We start from the raw sequence: 16,981 nt of genomic DNA, 5'->3' as shown, positions 1-16,981 counted from the left end.
CAGACAGCTTTTCCTCACAGCTGCGAGTAGAGGCAGCCGGAGGTTGGCCGGAGAGGCCCCATCTGCCGACACTCAGGCCTGGGAAGAGATAGCACTTTTTATCTCTGTGGAAAGTTCAAGAGTTTATTCCCACCCAGGGCAGGGGGGAGCCTGTGCCCATTCTTGGAGGGTGTGCAGTGACAGGATAGATGGGGGGCACTTCCTTCCCATCCCCTCCAACACCCACGCCCCTCCACACCCCTCCATCCCAGAGGCTAGCAGGAAGCATCTCGGACAGAGCCTTGCACACAGGCACTGGGTCTGGAAGAAAGTCACAGTCGGAGCCCAGGGCTGGTACCAAGCAGTCAGGGGCAGCCAGGGGAAGGGCAGAGCTCTGGGGTCAGGCGCTCCCCCACCTTCTCACTGTGTGACCTCACACAGGGTGCTTCCGCTCTGAGCCTCAGTTTCCTCCCGTGAGAGCCGAATTAGCATTTCTATCTTAGAGAGCTCTCCTCAGGGTTAAAACAGGGAATTGTGTATTTCAGTCACCTGGCTCACAGCCTGGCCAATAGCTGGGGCTCCGAAATGACCCTGCCTTTCCCATTTGCACAACATGAACTTGACTCCAGTCACTGAAGCAAAGTCAGCTCCGGACAATACGGATGAGCTCGCCCCGCTCCTCAGGGCTCCTCGGGGCTCCCCTCGCCCTGCAGGGGGTGGAGCTCCCTCTGAGCCCAGCATTCAGGGCCTCCAGGGGCCTGCTGGCTACCCGTCTCCAGGCCTCATTTCCTGCCCCCCCTCCCCCCCAAGTGACTCATTCTCCCTGAACAAAGCAGGCCCTATCTTGGTTCCCCAGTGCAACCTTGAAGGCCCAGATCATCTGCCACCTCCTCTCTGAAGCCACCCCCGATCCCTGGGGGAGAGTGAATCGCTTGCTCCCACTCTGCTCCCAAGCTCTGAACTTATTCTGCTTGGTGCTGTGTGTGCAGCGCTGTGTACCTGCCTCCCCAGCACACTGGGAGCCCATGCAGGACGCTGTCAGCTCCTGGGGATCCCCATCGTCTCACGAAATCAGACTCGGCCTGGCATCAAATTTGTGCTCCGTAAATGTTATTTAATTGTTTAGTTAACTAATGAAAGAGAATATCCTAGCATAGGAGTATCTCAGAGCTGGCAGAGCCTTTAGTCCCAGTGCCTCATTTTCTAGATGAAGAGGCCGGGGTGCGGAGGAGGTTGGGATACGGGGAGGGAAGGACAGGCCCAGGCCCCACAGTGAGCTAAGAGCAGAGGAGGCACTAGAAGGCCACCCTCCACAGCGGAATCAAGTGCAGGGTGGTTTGTTCCGTTTCACAGTTGGAAAGACAAAGACCTATAGGTGGGTCTCCGTTGCCCCCTGGGAAAAGTTCAAGTTTGTCACTGTGATGTGGGCACAGTGATGTGGTCCCAGTCAGCCTCTCCGCCCTCACTTCTGCTCAAGGGCCTGACTTACTGTTCTCTCTGTCTGGAACACCTGCCCCTCTGCCTGGCCAAATCCTATAATCCTTCAGATGTCCGCTAGGTGTCACTTCCTTAGAAAAGTCTCCCTTGTCCCCCACCCCACCCTGTGTCTTCTCTTCTTTGGCCCCCTGTGATCCCATCTGTCATAGGAGGCTGTGACTGTTTACATGCTTCTCACCTAGTCAGAGACTGTTAGTTTTGTACCCCAAGTGCCAAGCCCAAAAGGAATACGTGTGAGTGAGTGGATGAATGAAGGAAGGAATGAAGTGTAAGGACTGGGACTCTGGACCCCGGGCAGCCACGCTACTGATCTCAAGCTAACTCTGGGGCCTGTGTGGGGGTGGGGAAGGGCACTGAGTTGGGAGGAGGTGGAGGGCAAGGTGTGCTGTAGGATCCCCCAGCAGGGGCAGAGCTGAGCGTGTTGGCAGCAGAGGCAGTTGTGGTCCCCAGAACCCAGGAAACAACGTCCAGGATGGACCTGAGCCCTCCCTTCGGTTTTGGTGGGTTTTTTGGTCCTGTGACCTTTGTTACTTCAGGCAAACCTTTCAATCACTGGGGAAGCATTTGGGAGGAAGAAAACCCTTGGAAAAAATTAGTCAGTCCTGCAGCCTGAGTGAGCCTTCACCAGCCTGGGGGCCCGTTCTCTCGCTGGCCAGGTGGAGCCTGCTCTGCAAGGCTGGTGGAAAGAGCATCTAGATGTTGCTCAATGGAGAAGGAGAGGCCAGCCCAAGCGAGGAGCTGCATATGCAAAGGCTTGGAGGCCAGGGGACCATGACTGCTCCGGAACAGTGAAGACTTTGGGGAGAGGAAGAGCTGAGCCCGGGTGTGAGTGGGGCTTTATGGTAAAAGATCTGGAAGGAATGCCAGGTTGAGAATCTCGGGCTTCTCATGAGTCCAGCCCCCTACCCCAAAGAGCTTACAGTCTGGTGGAGGGGAGGAGAAAGTAGGAGACACTCAGGATCCCGTGTGAGGAGGGATATGGTAGCGGAGAAGCCAGAGGGGCCTTTAAGCCAGCCTCCTGGGGAAGCGGTACTTAGCTGAAAATTGCGCAACAAATAAGACCTCATTTTATTCCCTTCTCTTTCTTTCCTTCTGTCCTCCCTCCCTCCCTTCTTTGCTTCCTTCCTTCCTTTCTTCCTTTCATCCTTCCTTCCTTCCTCTCTCTCTCTTTCTCACTTTCTTTCATCCTTTATCTTTTTCCTTCTTCCTTCCTTTTCCTCCCATTGTCTGCTCATTCTTTGTTTCATTCAGTTATTAAATAAATCACCACAAACAACTACTATGGAGCACACGCTCCGCTAGGCAGGGCTACACGAGGTGAAGCGATCAGGTGTGGCCCCTGACTACATGAAGGTCATGGTCTGCTGGGGAGACAGACATAATAGAAATGGTCACACCATGAATACATGCACAAAACCTCCCACAAACCGTTAAGGGCTCTTAAAAAAAAAGAGGTACTTCGTGTCATGAGAACATGTAACAGGCCTGAGATCCGCGGGAAGAGCAGGGGTCGGCCAGGCAGAGAGGGTGAAGCAGAGCACCCACGTGAGGCAAGAAGGGCATGTGCATAAAGGCTCAGAAGTGGGAGGCGCATCACATGTTGAAGAAAACAGAAAATAAACTGCAGGCCAGGAATGCTGGCCTGCGCTGAGCAGGAGGCGGGGTCACCCAGGCTGATCCGGGAGAGGCAGCACATGGGTCAGGGTGCAGTCCCAGAAACAGGACTGCCAGGAGTAAGAACAAGGGGTTCATTACAGGGAGCTGACCTTCTGCAGTTGTGACAGGTGGTGTAACCGTCTATCTGAGCCTGTCGTCTTTGTGTCTGATGCTGGGGCCTGAAGTCACCGCGGCAGACAGTCGAAGAGGAAAGAAGTGAAGATAGAATCCTAAAGGTCTCAGGCCTCCAAAACTCCTCCTTGGGATTTGCCAGTGGCCTGCAGGAGAAGCGTGGCCCTTCATCACAGAGCTGAACACTCCTGTGGGCCCAAGAGGAAGAAGTCAAAGGACGGTGTGGCAGGAGATGGAGGAACGGGAGGCCGGCCCTGCCCCACACCACATGGGCGGCTGCACCAGTCATCGCCTGGGACCCTGCACTTTGAGTGTAAAAGAACATATTTTTTTACTGCTGTTCTGCTTCCTCCTTCCAAATCTCCCGCAAACCCTCTCTGGTGCCCCTTACACACCTGGGATACGTAGCAAAGGGAATGCGGGGAATTGTAGTTCCAGCATAGCTAACTTTGACGTGCTACAAATTCAACACAGGTAGGCAGGGGCCAGATCATACTGGGCCCTGTCAAGTTTGGATGGTATTTTAAGAAAAGTGGGACGTGCTACTTGATTTTAAGCAGAGGGGTGGAGGATAACATGATCCATTTTATGTCTTAAAAGGTCGCTGTGGTTGCTATATGAAGAATGACTTGGAAGCAAGATGGTAGCAGGAATTCCAGATAGAAAGTTCCTGAAGGGATCCCAGCAAGAGAACATGAGGGGTTAGATTCAGGGGTGGGGGCCTTGGCAGCAGAGTTGGAAAGAAGCAGGTAAATCAGAATGATTTGAGTGTGAGGGTCAGAGAAAGGAAAGATGATGACCAGGGATGATTGCCACGCGGCTGGTGGAAGCATTTACAACACTGGGAAGGATTAGGAGAGGTGGGGGTTGGGAGATGGGAGTCTGATGGAAGACCAAGTTCGGGTTGTCCAGTAGGACTTGAAGTCTGTAAATCAGAATAGCGTTCTGACCATGAGATGTACTTGAGAATAAATAGCCTTTAGGTGGTATCCTTGGAGGTGGACAAGGACCACTGAGGGAGAGGGTGTTGAGAGAGGAGAGAGGAACACTAGCACTACCATGGAATTTAAAGGCAAGATTTAATCTTCATTTTAGAAGATCTTTCTGACTGTAGTGTAGACAACCATGTGCAGGGTGATGGCAGACACAAGAGAAACCAGATCGTGGTGACCAGCTGCCACTCAGGTAACTAAAACATCAGGTTTCTCTGCTTTAGACTATGATTATATTGACGAAGTGAGGCAAAGTCATTCAGCTCCTGGTGGTCCAAAGTTCTGATTTCCTATTATGTCATGATAGGTGGTAGGTGGCTAAGACCCATTTCCAAAGTTTCGCAAATAAAGCCCATAGAATTCCATATTAGTTCCTTTATTATGGATGTGATACTGGAACTGCTTAAAAGATACAGTGGATTTGGAAGACAAAATGATTCAGAATTCTGAGTTCATGGGAACCAAGGTCCTGTTGATTCTGGCTCCTCAGTCTCACAAATCTATCCATTTATCTCCAGTCCTATTTCTACTACCACAGCCCATCCATCATCATCCCGAATCTGGTTCACTGAACACGTCTCCCAACTCGTCTCCAGGCTCCTCTCCCTCCTGTCCGTCTTTCACAGCATTGCTGACATCTCTAATTACATATGCAACCATGTCGTTCTGGCTAAAAGCCCTCACTGGCTCCCACTGCCTCCAGGATAATGTTCAGCCTCCTCCATGTTCATGGCTCCAGCCCCTGTCTGATCCTGGTCCTTTCTTTCCAGCTTCTGTTCCTTCGCATGCCCTACACCCCTCTCCCCAACTCCTACCCCTTGCCCTTCATGAGTCATTCACATGCAAGAACCTGCAGGGCTCAGAATGAACCTTGCTCTTTCCCTACAATAGGCTTCTGCAGGCATTGCTCCTTCTCCCTGGAACAGTCCAGTTTCCTCCTTACATTCCCTTAGTCTAGCAAATTCTTGCTTAGACTTCAGAATTTTTGTCTGGCCATACCACATCTGGGTACCAGCCACCTCAGTCCCACCATGCTCCCATAGCCCTTAGTGGGCTCCTGTCAGAGAATGACTGCCTTGTACCATAATACTTGTCTCTTTCTCCCCAGGTGAGACAGGGGACCGTCCTTCCTCCTTCTCTCCCTCCCTCCGCTCCTTCCTTCTTTTTCTCTTTCCTTCCTTCCTTCTTCCTTCCTTCTTCTCTTCCCTTCTTTCTTTTTCTTTCTTTTCTTTTCTTTCTTTCTTTCTTTCTTTCTTTCTTTCTTTCTTTCTTTCTTTCTTTCTTTCCTTCCTTCCTTCCTTCCTTCCCCTCTTTCTTTCTTTCTTTCTTTCTTTCTTTTCTTTCTTTCTTTTTCTTTCGTTCCTTTCACCTATCTTTCTTTTCTTTCTCCCAGTTTCCAACACCTTTATTGGCAAGTATTTTAAGAAGGAAAGATTAATTCTTCTGTTTCCAAGTCTGCAGAATGCAGACCGGTGCCCAGGGACACATCAAGTGGTGCTGAAGGAGACCGCTGTTTTGCTTCTCTGTTATTCATAGACCCAGTCAAAAGCACAAGACTTGTAGTCACCAATTCTTCAGTCTTAAACCACAGGCTGATTTCTTTTTCAGCACTTTTTACTGAATCACTGCTATGAGTGATGTTCCTTCCAGCTTGAATGCAGAAGTCCCCTTGTACTGTGCTCAACTTGGATTCCACTGGATTGGTTTCCCCAGGCATCACTCGCCCTGTCTTTATTGCATTTAGCCCCTTCAGACCGGGGCCACAACCAGCCCTGAGTTCATGCATTTCTCCAGCTCTGGGAAAAGTGGGTGGTCTTTCAGACCAATGTTATGCTGCTTTAGATGTTCCTCAGAGGCCTGAAGGAAATTCTGGCCACAAGGCAGAATCCCTTCTGCTCAAAGCACTTGATGATCTCGCCTCACCTGACTAAGCTCCCTGTGCTCTGGCTTGATGGCAGTGAAGGTGTGCTCCAAGTTGGCTGGGGTCCCAGAAGCTGGCAGAGGCGGGTGGTGGGTGCACTGCGGGGCCAGAGCCGAAGGCCATGTCTTTCTTATTAGCTGCTATACCTCAGTGCCTAGCACAGAACCTGGCATGTGGGAGCTGATTTTTTTTTTAATGTTACTAACAGTTAAAAAGATCTTTGGAGAACTTAGATAGGAAAATTTTTGGAATATTTGGACCAATCTCAATGAGAGTCAGAGAGAGCCATGCTTTCCCATATCCTCCCATGGAGGCTGCCTTGCAAGAGGAAGACAGACAGCAGCAGCCTCCATGATCCCAGTCCCATGCCAAGAGCAGAGCTCTCCTTCCTGACCCCAGCAGCACAGAGATGCAGAGAGATGCACCCCGTACAGAGGCCACCACGCTCTGTGCTGCTGCCGTCCTCTGCCTGCACAGGCTGCGGAGGCCAGCAGCCTGGCTGGGCCCACTCCATGCAGGACACCAAGGGCCGGCTTCACCTTCTCCACAGACCAGAGGAGGGTCTTGGGCGCCCCTTCCCCTTCTGCGGCAACCAGACAGAGCCCCAACTGGGCCCGGAGCCAGAGCGACAAGAAAATGTAGTCACTCTCAATTTCCCACAAACTTGACACTCAGTTCCTGTTGCAGAAAAAACATATCACCTTCCACTCTTGAGATACCAGGAAATCATAGTGTCTCAGAGCTGCAAGGACCCTAAGAGAGTACCCAGTCCCCATTCTCTGCTCCCCATGCATTGTGCAAATGGGGAAACTGAGGCACACAGATGGAGGCAGATCTGAGCAGGCCCACACTGAAAGTCAGTAAGAGAGCTGGGGCCATAAACCCAGATCTCCTGCTTCTCAGCTGTATCTTTTGCAACCCCCAAGTTGACTAAATACCTGAGAACTTACATCTGCACCCCAGGGCAGCTGCTGCAGCCTCCCTGCGCTGGCTCACCTCCCACGGCAGGGAGCTCGGCAGCCTAGACAGCGCTCAGTGTTAGAAAGGCCTTCTCTGTCCTGAGTGCGAACCCGCCTCGTGGTCCTCTGGGGACTCACAGGGCCTGGGAGATTCACGTAGAAGGGGAAAAAAGAGAATATTGTATTCTTTGGAATTTCTGGGACTGGGGAAGCAGACTGGCAGCCCTCCCTCTTGCAAGAAAAGCTGTGGGTTGGGGCAGGAAGCAGATGGGGATAACCCCTGATCTACAGTTCCCAGAAGCCTGGGGAGGGGACCACAGGTCAGGAGCTCAGAGTTTGGAAGGTAGGGAGTACTACAGGGCAACTCGTAAACGTTGGCAAGGGGGCTTCCTAGGTGGCGCAGTGGTTAAGAATCCGCCTGCCAATGCAGAGGTCACGGGTTCGATCCTAGCTCCAGAAAGATCCCACATGCCGCGGAGCAACTAAGCCCGTGTGCCAAAAAAAAAAAAAAAGTTGGCAAAACCAGCAGTCCCTCCCTTGTGACACCCTCAAATCTTCAGTAAAGTGGTGGCAAAATTCCCAGGACGGTTACATTCTTGTAGAAAAGGGAGAAGGGCAAAATGTTGTGTGTGGGTCTAGTGGTTGGACGCAATGTGGAGGAGGTTGCCCTCTGGTGAGCAGGGGCAGAGAAGCGTGACAAACAACTGTGGAACAGCCGACCAGTCTGAGGTTCGGAACAAGTTTTCACCAAATCTCCCAGGAGCATGGATGTGCCATGTGGCTTGGGATAACATACAGAGATTTTCTGTGCCCGTTGTTCTTTATTCCCTCATTTGACACGGATTTATTGACTGCTGATGGTGTGCTTTAGGCACTGGGGTTGCCGTTATTAACAGACCAGACCTGGTATCTTGGATGCTCTGCCCTGTATTTTTAGCTAATAGCTCGTAAATGTGTGCCCCGCCTCCCCAAAGAGTTGCAAGTCCCTCCAGGGCTGAAGCTTCTACCTGCTTCCTCCCCAAAACACACCCTTCACAACGAGTCTCTACACGGGAAGGCACAATTTCATCAGCCGCGTGCACGAATCAGTCATTTAATCAGTTCAACAAACACAGCAATGGACCAATTCCTACGTGCTCTCAACCCCTGGAACTGAATCAGGCAGACCCAGAGGGGCTCAACTCTCGAGGTCATCAGGTCTAGTCTTCTGCCTGTAGACCAGGCTGAAACCTAGGCTCGTACAGGCTGAGAACAAAAGTCTGGGAGGCAGAGTGGTGGGGGCCAGCTGAATTCTGCCACCAGCCCACTGTGTACTTAGCAATAATGGGAATGTCCGTTGGTAGCAATTTGGAAAGGCTTTCTCTCATTTGATCTTCTCAACAAGCTGTGAGTTAGGCAAGGCAGGTTCTAGTAGCCCTGTTTTACGGAGGAGGACCCTGAGGCCTGGAGAAGTCAAGTGGCTTGCCTGAGGTCACAGAGCTGGTGATTGGTGGTGCCAGGGTGTGAGGCCAGCTCCGTCTGGTCCCAGAGGCCTCTTTCTGCCCTGCGTGTACCGTGGCCCAGGGGCACATACTCCGGATGCCGCTGTGTTGTCTCCCACTGACAGGAGAGCCAGAGCTGGGTTGATTCATGAACTGATGGCTCCAGCCTCCCTGCAGCCCCTGCCTGGTGGAACTGCTGGCTCTTCCACCCCCAGCACGGCTGGCCAGTGACCAAGGAGAGCACAAGAAGGCGGGATGGGAGTCGGGGGGGGGGGGGGGGGCGGCAAGGGAGACAGAGCAGAGGCGGACGGGAGAGGCTCAGAGCATCCATCACCAGGGCCAGCTCCCCCTGGGATCTCAGCTGCTGTCTGATCTGCCCAAGTTCCCATCCAAAAGTCGGCCGCCTGACAACCTGTCAGGCACTCCCCCCAGGTGAGGGCCTTCCCAGTTTCCCCTCGGCCTCGGCGCCTGCTGGGACCCAAGCAAATGGGCCAGGCATAGCTGGGGTCTGGTGGGCAAGAGGAGCAGCCGCTGGGACTCCAACAACAGAGGGACCTGCGTCTGAGGAGTCGGCCAGAGCTGCTTCCTGCTCTGGGGGCTGATTCTCGGAGCCCTTTGTCCTAACCCTCAATTCCTCAAGCTCCTTAGCAAGGCCTTGCTGAGGTTTACTGGGCTGATGAGGTGTGACTTCTTGTCAGGCGTGTCTCCCACCCCCGGCCTTCACCCGCACCGCAGCGTGTGTCAGGAGCTCTCGGCCTCGCCTCCTGGGTCAGCCTGCTTGGCTGGACATGTGTGGCCACCACACATCCTGTCCTGTTACATCCTGCCGGCCCCACAGCACCTGGGGACAGGAAGAAAGGAGGGAGGAAGGGCCAGCAGCGTGGGGTCAGGCTGCCGGGTGGCATGCAGAGAGGAGAGTGACTGTTCCAATCACGGACTCTGCCTGATGGAAACGGGGAGGCAGTCATGATGCGCTTCTGACCTGGTTCCAACTCAACCAATGCGCACTGATGCCTGCTCTGTGCCAGACAGATGCTGGGCCCCTGGTCACAGACAGCATCAGATATGGTCCAGCTCCTGAAGGGTTTCTAGACTGTGAGGACAAGAGCTCAGTCAACAAATCATTAGAAGCCAGTGATAACTGCTCTGAGAGGCCTTGAGGGAGCCCAGGGTGGAAGGAAGGCCTGAGGAAGAGACAAATTAGCTTTGTGGAAAGAGCTTGGACCCTGGACTCAGGGCTGAATTCAGACAACATCTTGCCATTGTACCTGACTTCTCCTAGTCCCAGTGATTTATCTATAAACTGAGGCAATAACATTACCCATCTCATGGCATTGTTCTAAGCATTGGGTGGTAAAGTGCTTAGTACAATGCCTTGTGGGAGATCAGGTGAAAGCCTGGATGGCTTTATGGAGGAGGCAGTGCTTAAAGGATGAAGAGAAGCAGGAAGGCATCTGACCACTCAGGAAAGTCTGAGGAGACTTTAGGATCTGTCCAGGCAACACCTCTTCTGAAAAGGCAGCCCTATTTCTACTTGCTCTGTGGCATTGCTCTTGTCGGTCTGTCCCTGCCTTGATGCTGTAATTTGTTCAACAGCTAAGGTTGGCCTCACTCACCGTGGCATCCACAGTGCCTGCTGCCAGTGGCACTCAGTGAGGACATAGGAGAATAATAACGAATGACTCTGCAGAGTGAGAAAACAGGAGGGAAGGATAGAGAAGAAATGGAAGGAAACTAGCATTTTTAGCCCCCACTATGTGTCAGGCTTGTTACCCACGTGTGTGATCAGTTTTAGTTCTCCCAAAAGACTGCTGTGTACTTTATTCTCTCCATTTTACAGATAAGGAAATGAAGTCTCGTAGAGGCCCTGGGACTCGCTAGAGATCAGGCAGCAGGAATGTAGCAGCCCAGGACTCCCCGTCCTATTCCCGGGTCTGCAGGCCCCTTTTCATCCTTCTGGGCTACTTCCAAGTGGCCTAAGGATATTTGGCCAGAGCCTCAGGACCCAGAGGGCAGCCCCTCCCCACCCATCCTCTACCCCCACCCCAGCTGTGCAAACAGACTCCAGCTGGAAGGTTCCAAGGAGGGCTGGGGGGAGGGTGCGGCAGGTCTGACAGGTCACTGTGAGCTGGGCTTTCCTGAGAAAGCCAAGGTGGCCTAGAATGCATCCTCCTGCAGCCTCGGGGGAGGGGCAAGCCTGGCTGGCTGACTCCAGGTGTTGTGATCTCAGCCCACAGGCAGACTCTAAAAATAACTCCATCCACCTCCCTGCTCCAAGTGCAATGGGGACCCTCCCTGGTCAGCTCTGCACTGACTGGACTCCAGGCAAATCCCCAGGTCTTGCAACAAGCCCCAGGTGCACATGACATCGGAGGTCACCTGCCTCCCACTGCACTGGAGCCACTGGAGGGACAGAAGCTGGAGGGAACCCTGCAGGCTTGTCCTGCTGCCCACTGCACCTCTCTCTCTAGCCTGTCTGCTTCAGAGTCTTACCTTTCACATTAGCTTCTCCCACTTTCCTCCCTCCAGGGCCCGTGCAAGAGCAGATGTCGTCCCAAGGGCCCTGTCATCAGTTCTGCAGCAACCCTAGGCAGGCAGCGAGACCTCCCTGCAAAGAGCAAGGGCAGGACACCCACCGTCTGACACCCACAGTCAGAATTTCCAGCCTGACACTGCCGAGCGCTCGTTTCCTTAGTTGAGTGATTTTGTTTCCGAAGGAGCAGATAATCCACTTTTTGAAGGCAACGGGCATGAAGATTGATTGTTTCACACTAAGACAAACACGGGCTGCCACACATACACCCGGCAGCGGGAGGCACACACGCTCCCATCTGCCCTTGGCTCTCAGACAAGCCGACACAGTCTTGGATGTACCACCCAGAGAGTCGGGATCCACCCTGCCCAAGGGCTGACACCAGCAGAAAAGGAAACAACCTCACCTCGTCAGGGGATCCCCACCACCTCTCCCCTGAGGCCGCCTACAGATTCTCTCCTTTGAGATCAGGCCTGTGAGTCAGGGAAACTGTGTCTGTGGGGGGAATTTCCACCTCAAGAAAACATACCCACCCCTTCCATGGGTGGAGTGCAGGGAAGCAGCTGGTCCAAGGCAGAGCCTGGAATTCACAAAGATTTCATCAACCACTTCTGGGACATTGAATGCTCACCTACTACATGCTAGACCCTTGGGATGGGGGATGGAGTGGCAAAGGGATCAAAGAGCCTGGAGTCAGAAAACACTTGTCAGACTACGATTCATCAAATGTTTCTTGCATACCGATTGTGCGTGGCCATGTTCACAGGAAGTATCTCATTCTGCTCAATTCTCTATGCTATAAGTGTGTAATTTGGGACCTAGAGGATGGGTCACTTGTCCAGGGTGCACAACCACTGCCTCTAGATGCTCATATGTAAAATGGGTTCGTAGCCATACCCACCTCACAGAGGTATGGTGAGGATAAATGAGTTAATTTATGTAGTTTTCTTAGAACCAGGCCTGGCACAAAGTAAGTAGCTAATAAATGTTACTAATAGCTGACGTCCTTTCATAAATTCTGTTCAAAAGAGCAGCAGAAATTGAATTCAAGCAACTCAAACCTTATTATTTCCCCTACCATACCAAGCCTCTTTTGCATTTTGTGGTTTATAAAGATCTCCAACAGATAGCTCCTGGGCATCAGCTCTATATAAGGGCAGCTCCAGGTCTGGTGTTCAAAGTCCCCTGTAAAGGAGCCTGCGCTCCCTCCCTCACCCATCTCCCTCTTCTCTCTTGAGCAAAGGCTCTCCTCAGTCACACTGAACAATAACCACTTCTCCACTGAGCTGTCCCCGTTCCCCTGCTTCCAGGGCTTTGCGCAGAACTAAGACTTTCCATCTTGTTTCCGTAGGCTCTGGAGTCCCAGGACTTGTACCAGGGGCCTTTCTGCTGAGGGAAAGCTTAAGATCCAGTGAAATAAGAAAGATCAGCTGGTTTTCAAGTCAGAGATACAGCACTGCATCCCAGCTCTGCCACTTGGGTTGTGTGACCTTGAATGAGCTACTTAGCCTCCCTGAACCCAAGTGTTCTTATCTGAAAAGTGTGTGTCATAATCCTCATCTGAATTGTATTAAATTAAAGCCTGTAGAGAGAGTAATCTTCCCTTCAAGTTTTCAATTCACACACAAACTACATGAAGAGATACAGTTTTCTCAATTTTTAATTTTTTTCCATAAGCTTTTCATGAACTTTATGCCCACTATATCTTAACCACAGTGAAATCCACCTTAACAAGGTACAAACTTCAACCAAGATATTGCTTATTTTGAATTTCATCTCAAAGTGGTTCGTGACGTGTTCCGAGCATCTCAAATCCCAGGGGAGTGACGCCTGAAACTCGCTGAGAATTCTGCTCAATCTTGTCTTCAGCCTGTAGCCACAACCCCCTCCACTTTTCAAGGCCCATCTCCAAGTTGAATTACAACTATGGTGTCATCGTCTTTGCATTGTGAGCTCCTTGGGGACAAAGGCTGGGTCTGATTCATTGCACGGAGTCTAAGGAAGCATCCAACAAATCTTTGAATGGACCACCATCCACTTCAGCCAGCCATCCTTCCAGCTGTCCAATCATCCACTCTTCAAATGTGAATTAAGGACTCTGTCTAATGTAGGGAATTCCCCCTCCAATTGGAGGCTTTCATCCTCCGATTTCTTTGTCCTCTAGCATTCTTTCCTCTTCTGGGATCCTTCCAGCCAGGTCCATCACTCTCACCAGGATCCTCTGCCTTCCTAGTGCAGCCTCTTCCATTCCTACCCAAGCAGGGCCTCACACCTTCATGCAGGTGGAAGTTGGGGCTGGCACCTCAGAAGGAGCAATGTCCCATGGTCCACAGCTGGAGGTCTTTAAGGACATCTAGATGTACCATCAGTTGCTCTGTCAGCCTTTCAAGCCCCAGGGTGCCAAATCTGAGCCCAGGCAGATAAGAAAGCTAGATTTTCATGTGCACATTTGGTGTGGGGCTGCGGGGAGGGGAGGCTGGGGGAGGGCCGGATCTCACTTAGCCCAGAAAGCCCTTCTTATCTATAAGTCCTTTGAAGTGGGGGAGCTCTCAGAGACTGGCAGCCAGAGGGGAGCCTTTGCTCCACACCCAAGTCCCCACCATCCCTCAGCTGGAGAGGCTGGGCCGGTCCTGGAGTAATTCTGGGATCTCAGCACTCACAAATCATTCATTCACTCAGCAAGCACTTCTGACCCTAGCAAGCATTGGGCTCTGTGCTAGAGGCTAAGGAAGCTGAGATGAATCACATCCACATGCTTATTTGCAACCACTAATGCTCTCAAATTGCTCCCCTCCCAAGAAGGGATGCAGACACAGAACTCCAGTGCACTGGAGTGCTCACAACCCTAGGTCCTGGTCTGGAATGTGGTGCCTGTATTTGCTGCTTAAACACCCTCTACAACATCAGAGCCAGGAAAGAGGTCTCAAGCCCCTGCTCATGCACCTCCCAAGGCGGTAGAAACCATTTTCCCCTCCTCGCTCTGTTCCTCCCCGCCGTCAGAGCCGCACCCCTCTTAGAACACCAGAGCCTCTGGCTAACAGACCGTGCTTCCTCCCTCGGAGCTGAAACCTGCCCCTGCACTTCTCCCACTGGTCCTGACTCTGACCTCTGGGGCTGCCAGAACCTCTCCGGCTGCACCTGTCCCAGGACAGCCCTGGAGAGAACTGGAGGCAACGTCAGGCTCCCACAAAGCTCAGTTCCTAAAGATCGTTTTGCTGCAGGAAGGCCACTCAAGCAGCAATGAGCAGGGCACGTGAGACAAGTGTGGGCTGGAGCCCAGGAGCCCAGGAACGTGCCAGGTGAGAGGTGATTCACCTCAGGCCGGCCGGAGCCAGGCTGGGACAAACAGACGACCACTGGAAGAGAGACTCCAGGGGAGTCGTTCTGGGCTTTGGGAGAAAAGAGTCTGATTTAGCAGACTAGCCAGAGGGAGCGGCCGAGCCTTAATCCCTCTCTCGGACTAACAGGGGAGAGAAGACCAGTGAAAATGAGAGAACAGAGAACAGGAGCAGCTTTCCAGCTCCCGGCCCCTTCCTCCTTCCAGCCAGATGTGCTCCCCTGGCTCAGCTCCTCCTTCCTAAAGCATCCATTCTCAGGCTGCTAAAGTCCCTGCCTTAACAGCTGGAGGACAAGGGTGGAGCCTGGTTCATCTCTGTCCCACCCCAGCCCCACCTGTCCCTGTGCCTTGCCCAGGACCTGCACATGGCAAAGTCTTGCTAAATATGCACTGAATAAAACATTGTATTGGTTTGTGCTGGTTGTAGCTGGTGCAGAAACTGTGTATCTAAGGAGTAGGAGTCAGCCAACTTCAAGGTCGGGAGGCCCAGGTAATACCCTTGGCTCTGCCATGAGCCCTTTTGCTCAAGGGGGACCTTGGGCAGGTCTTTTTTCTTCCATAGGACTCAATGTCTCCATCTTGGAGGACCATGCAAGACAACTCCAAGACCCACTAAGCCATCAAATGCCCCATGATAGTTCAGGACACCCCCTCCATGTTTATTTGGCACAGCTATGTCCCCGCTCAGGGACATCTGAGAAGACCACATCTCCTTTCTCCCAGGGCACCTCCAAGGCCCCACCAGACTATTTTTGAACCCTGGGAACCAAAGGAGGAATGTGTCCAGCTGTGAGCTTGGCCAAATCAAGCCAAGTCACCTTTGCTATTTAAAACCTCTCCCTGTGCAGAAGCAATCTGTTGAGGCTGGGAGAAGCAGCAAATCCCTACTCATTTAGGAGTCCACTTTGCGGCGACTCTAAATTCCCCAGGATTAAGAGATCTCCAACACCAGCTTCCCACTGGCCTTGTCTCTAATGCTCCCCTGAGGCCACTTGGCTGATTGGAATGTCCAGCTCACCCCCTCCATGGCCAGACAGGATAAGCGCCCTCTCTGGGGACATTCTGCTGGCTGTCGTGTTTCCCCAAAATAATCCATGCTGACAATCCCTGGACCTGGCGCTTCCAAGGGGTGGAGTTCTGCAGTTCAGAAAGCCTGGATCCTCCAAAGATCAGAGGATAGCTGAGGATAAAGTAGGCCAAGACTAGAGCCAATTGAGGATGGATGACAGGGTCCTGTGCCTCAAGCTTTTGGGTGCTAGCATGTTCAAGCCCAAAGAGACCGTCAGGATAACATGTCATGCGCCCCCATTGTACAAACTGAAAAGTGAGGCTTAGAGAGGGCAGAGCACTTACCAAAGTTACACACATGTTTGTGGTGAGGTGAGGACTCAGATTCATTTATCTCCAGAATCATTTTTTTTTTAAACCATCTCCCAAGTTCCAAGGCAAGATGCTTGGAATACTGAGATAAATTTGTATTCATTCAACAAACACTTATATGAAACGAACTATGTGCCAGCCACTGTTCTAAGCACTTTATAAATATGATCTCATTTAATCCTCCTAAGAACCCTGAAGGTAGGTTTTACTATCCCCAATTTATAAATGTGAAGGCTGAAACACCAATAGATGAAATAACTTTTCCAGGGTCTCAGAACTACTAAAATGTGACTACTTTAGGTTGAACCCAGGTCTGTCCTGTACTCCTTCTCCTACTCTGTGTTGCTCGGTTAGAGGTGAGAGAGGTTAAGTCCAAGTAACATGCTTTGCTGGCAGCAGGGGGTCTGGGTCCCAGGGCAGAGGGGTCCGGGCAGGCCAGCTCTGAGGGCAGCAGGTTCACACACTGGAGACCATGCTGCGCATCTCCAGGGAAGCCCATTTGCTTTGCCTCTATGTGAAGGGTGCCCCCAACACTGTGCAACGCAGCAGCAGCCAGCCCTCACCTGCACTGTGGACTGTCGGCAAGGTGTGGGCCTCCGCCATACAGCCCGGGCTGCTGTTCTCAGGGTAAGGACTCCTGGGCCCAGAACGGAGGCCTTGCCAGCCCCAGAGGTAATGTGCGCCAGCTGCCGTTGCAGCCGCCACCAGTTCTCCGAGATCATGCTGGGGGCAGCCTGCGGGTCATACGTCTAGACAGTCAGACTGAGAATGGGGCTTGGCATCTTGGGAGAAGTTTTCCTGAATTCCTTCCACCTTCAGGAATGGAAACTGAGCTAACAGGGAATTTGTTCTAATTATAGGGAAATAAGGAGAATTGAACAAGAGCTCCTCAAGGTTGAACTCTTCTGTCGGGTTTCTCCAGCGCTCTCCCCTCACCCATGCCTCCAGTGAGAAAGCCCAGAGCATCAGCTCCAGGCCAGCTCCTTACTGGGCACTGGGCACAGACGGGGTTAGATGGGGGGCCTGGCCACTGGGAGCACCCATCTGGTCGAGCAGTAAACAGTGAACCATAACAAGGAAGCTTGAGGGGGTGTGTGTGTGTGTGTGTGTGTGT

At 52.2% G+C, this 16,981-nt stretch overlaps 1 pseudogene; it reads right to left on the bottom strand.

The window, feature by feature from the left end:
* Nucleotides 1–5,782: 5,782 nt before the first annotated feature.
* LOC130858042 (nucleoside diphosphate kinase B-like) lies at nucleotides 5,783–16,589 on the bottom strand (annotated as a pseudogene).
* Nucleotides 16,590–16,981: the final 392 nt, after the last annotated feature.

This window comes from Hippopotamus amphibius, chromosome 1 (assembly GCF_030028045.1).
Source record: "Hippopotamus amphibius kiboko isolate mHipAmp2 chromosome 1, mHipAmp2.hap2, whole genome shotgun sequence".
NCBI classification, from domain to species: Eukaryota; Metazoa; Chordata; class Mammalia; order Artiodactyla; family Hippopotamidae; genus Hippopotamus; species Hippopotamus amphibius.
Note: the sequence above shows the minus strand (reverse complement) of the source record. Positions and strands in the feature narration are given on the sequence as shown.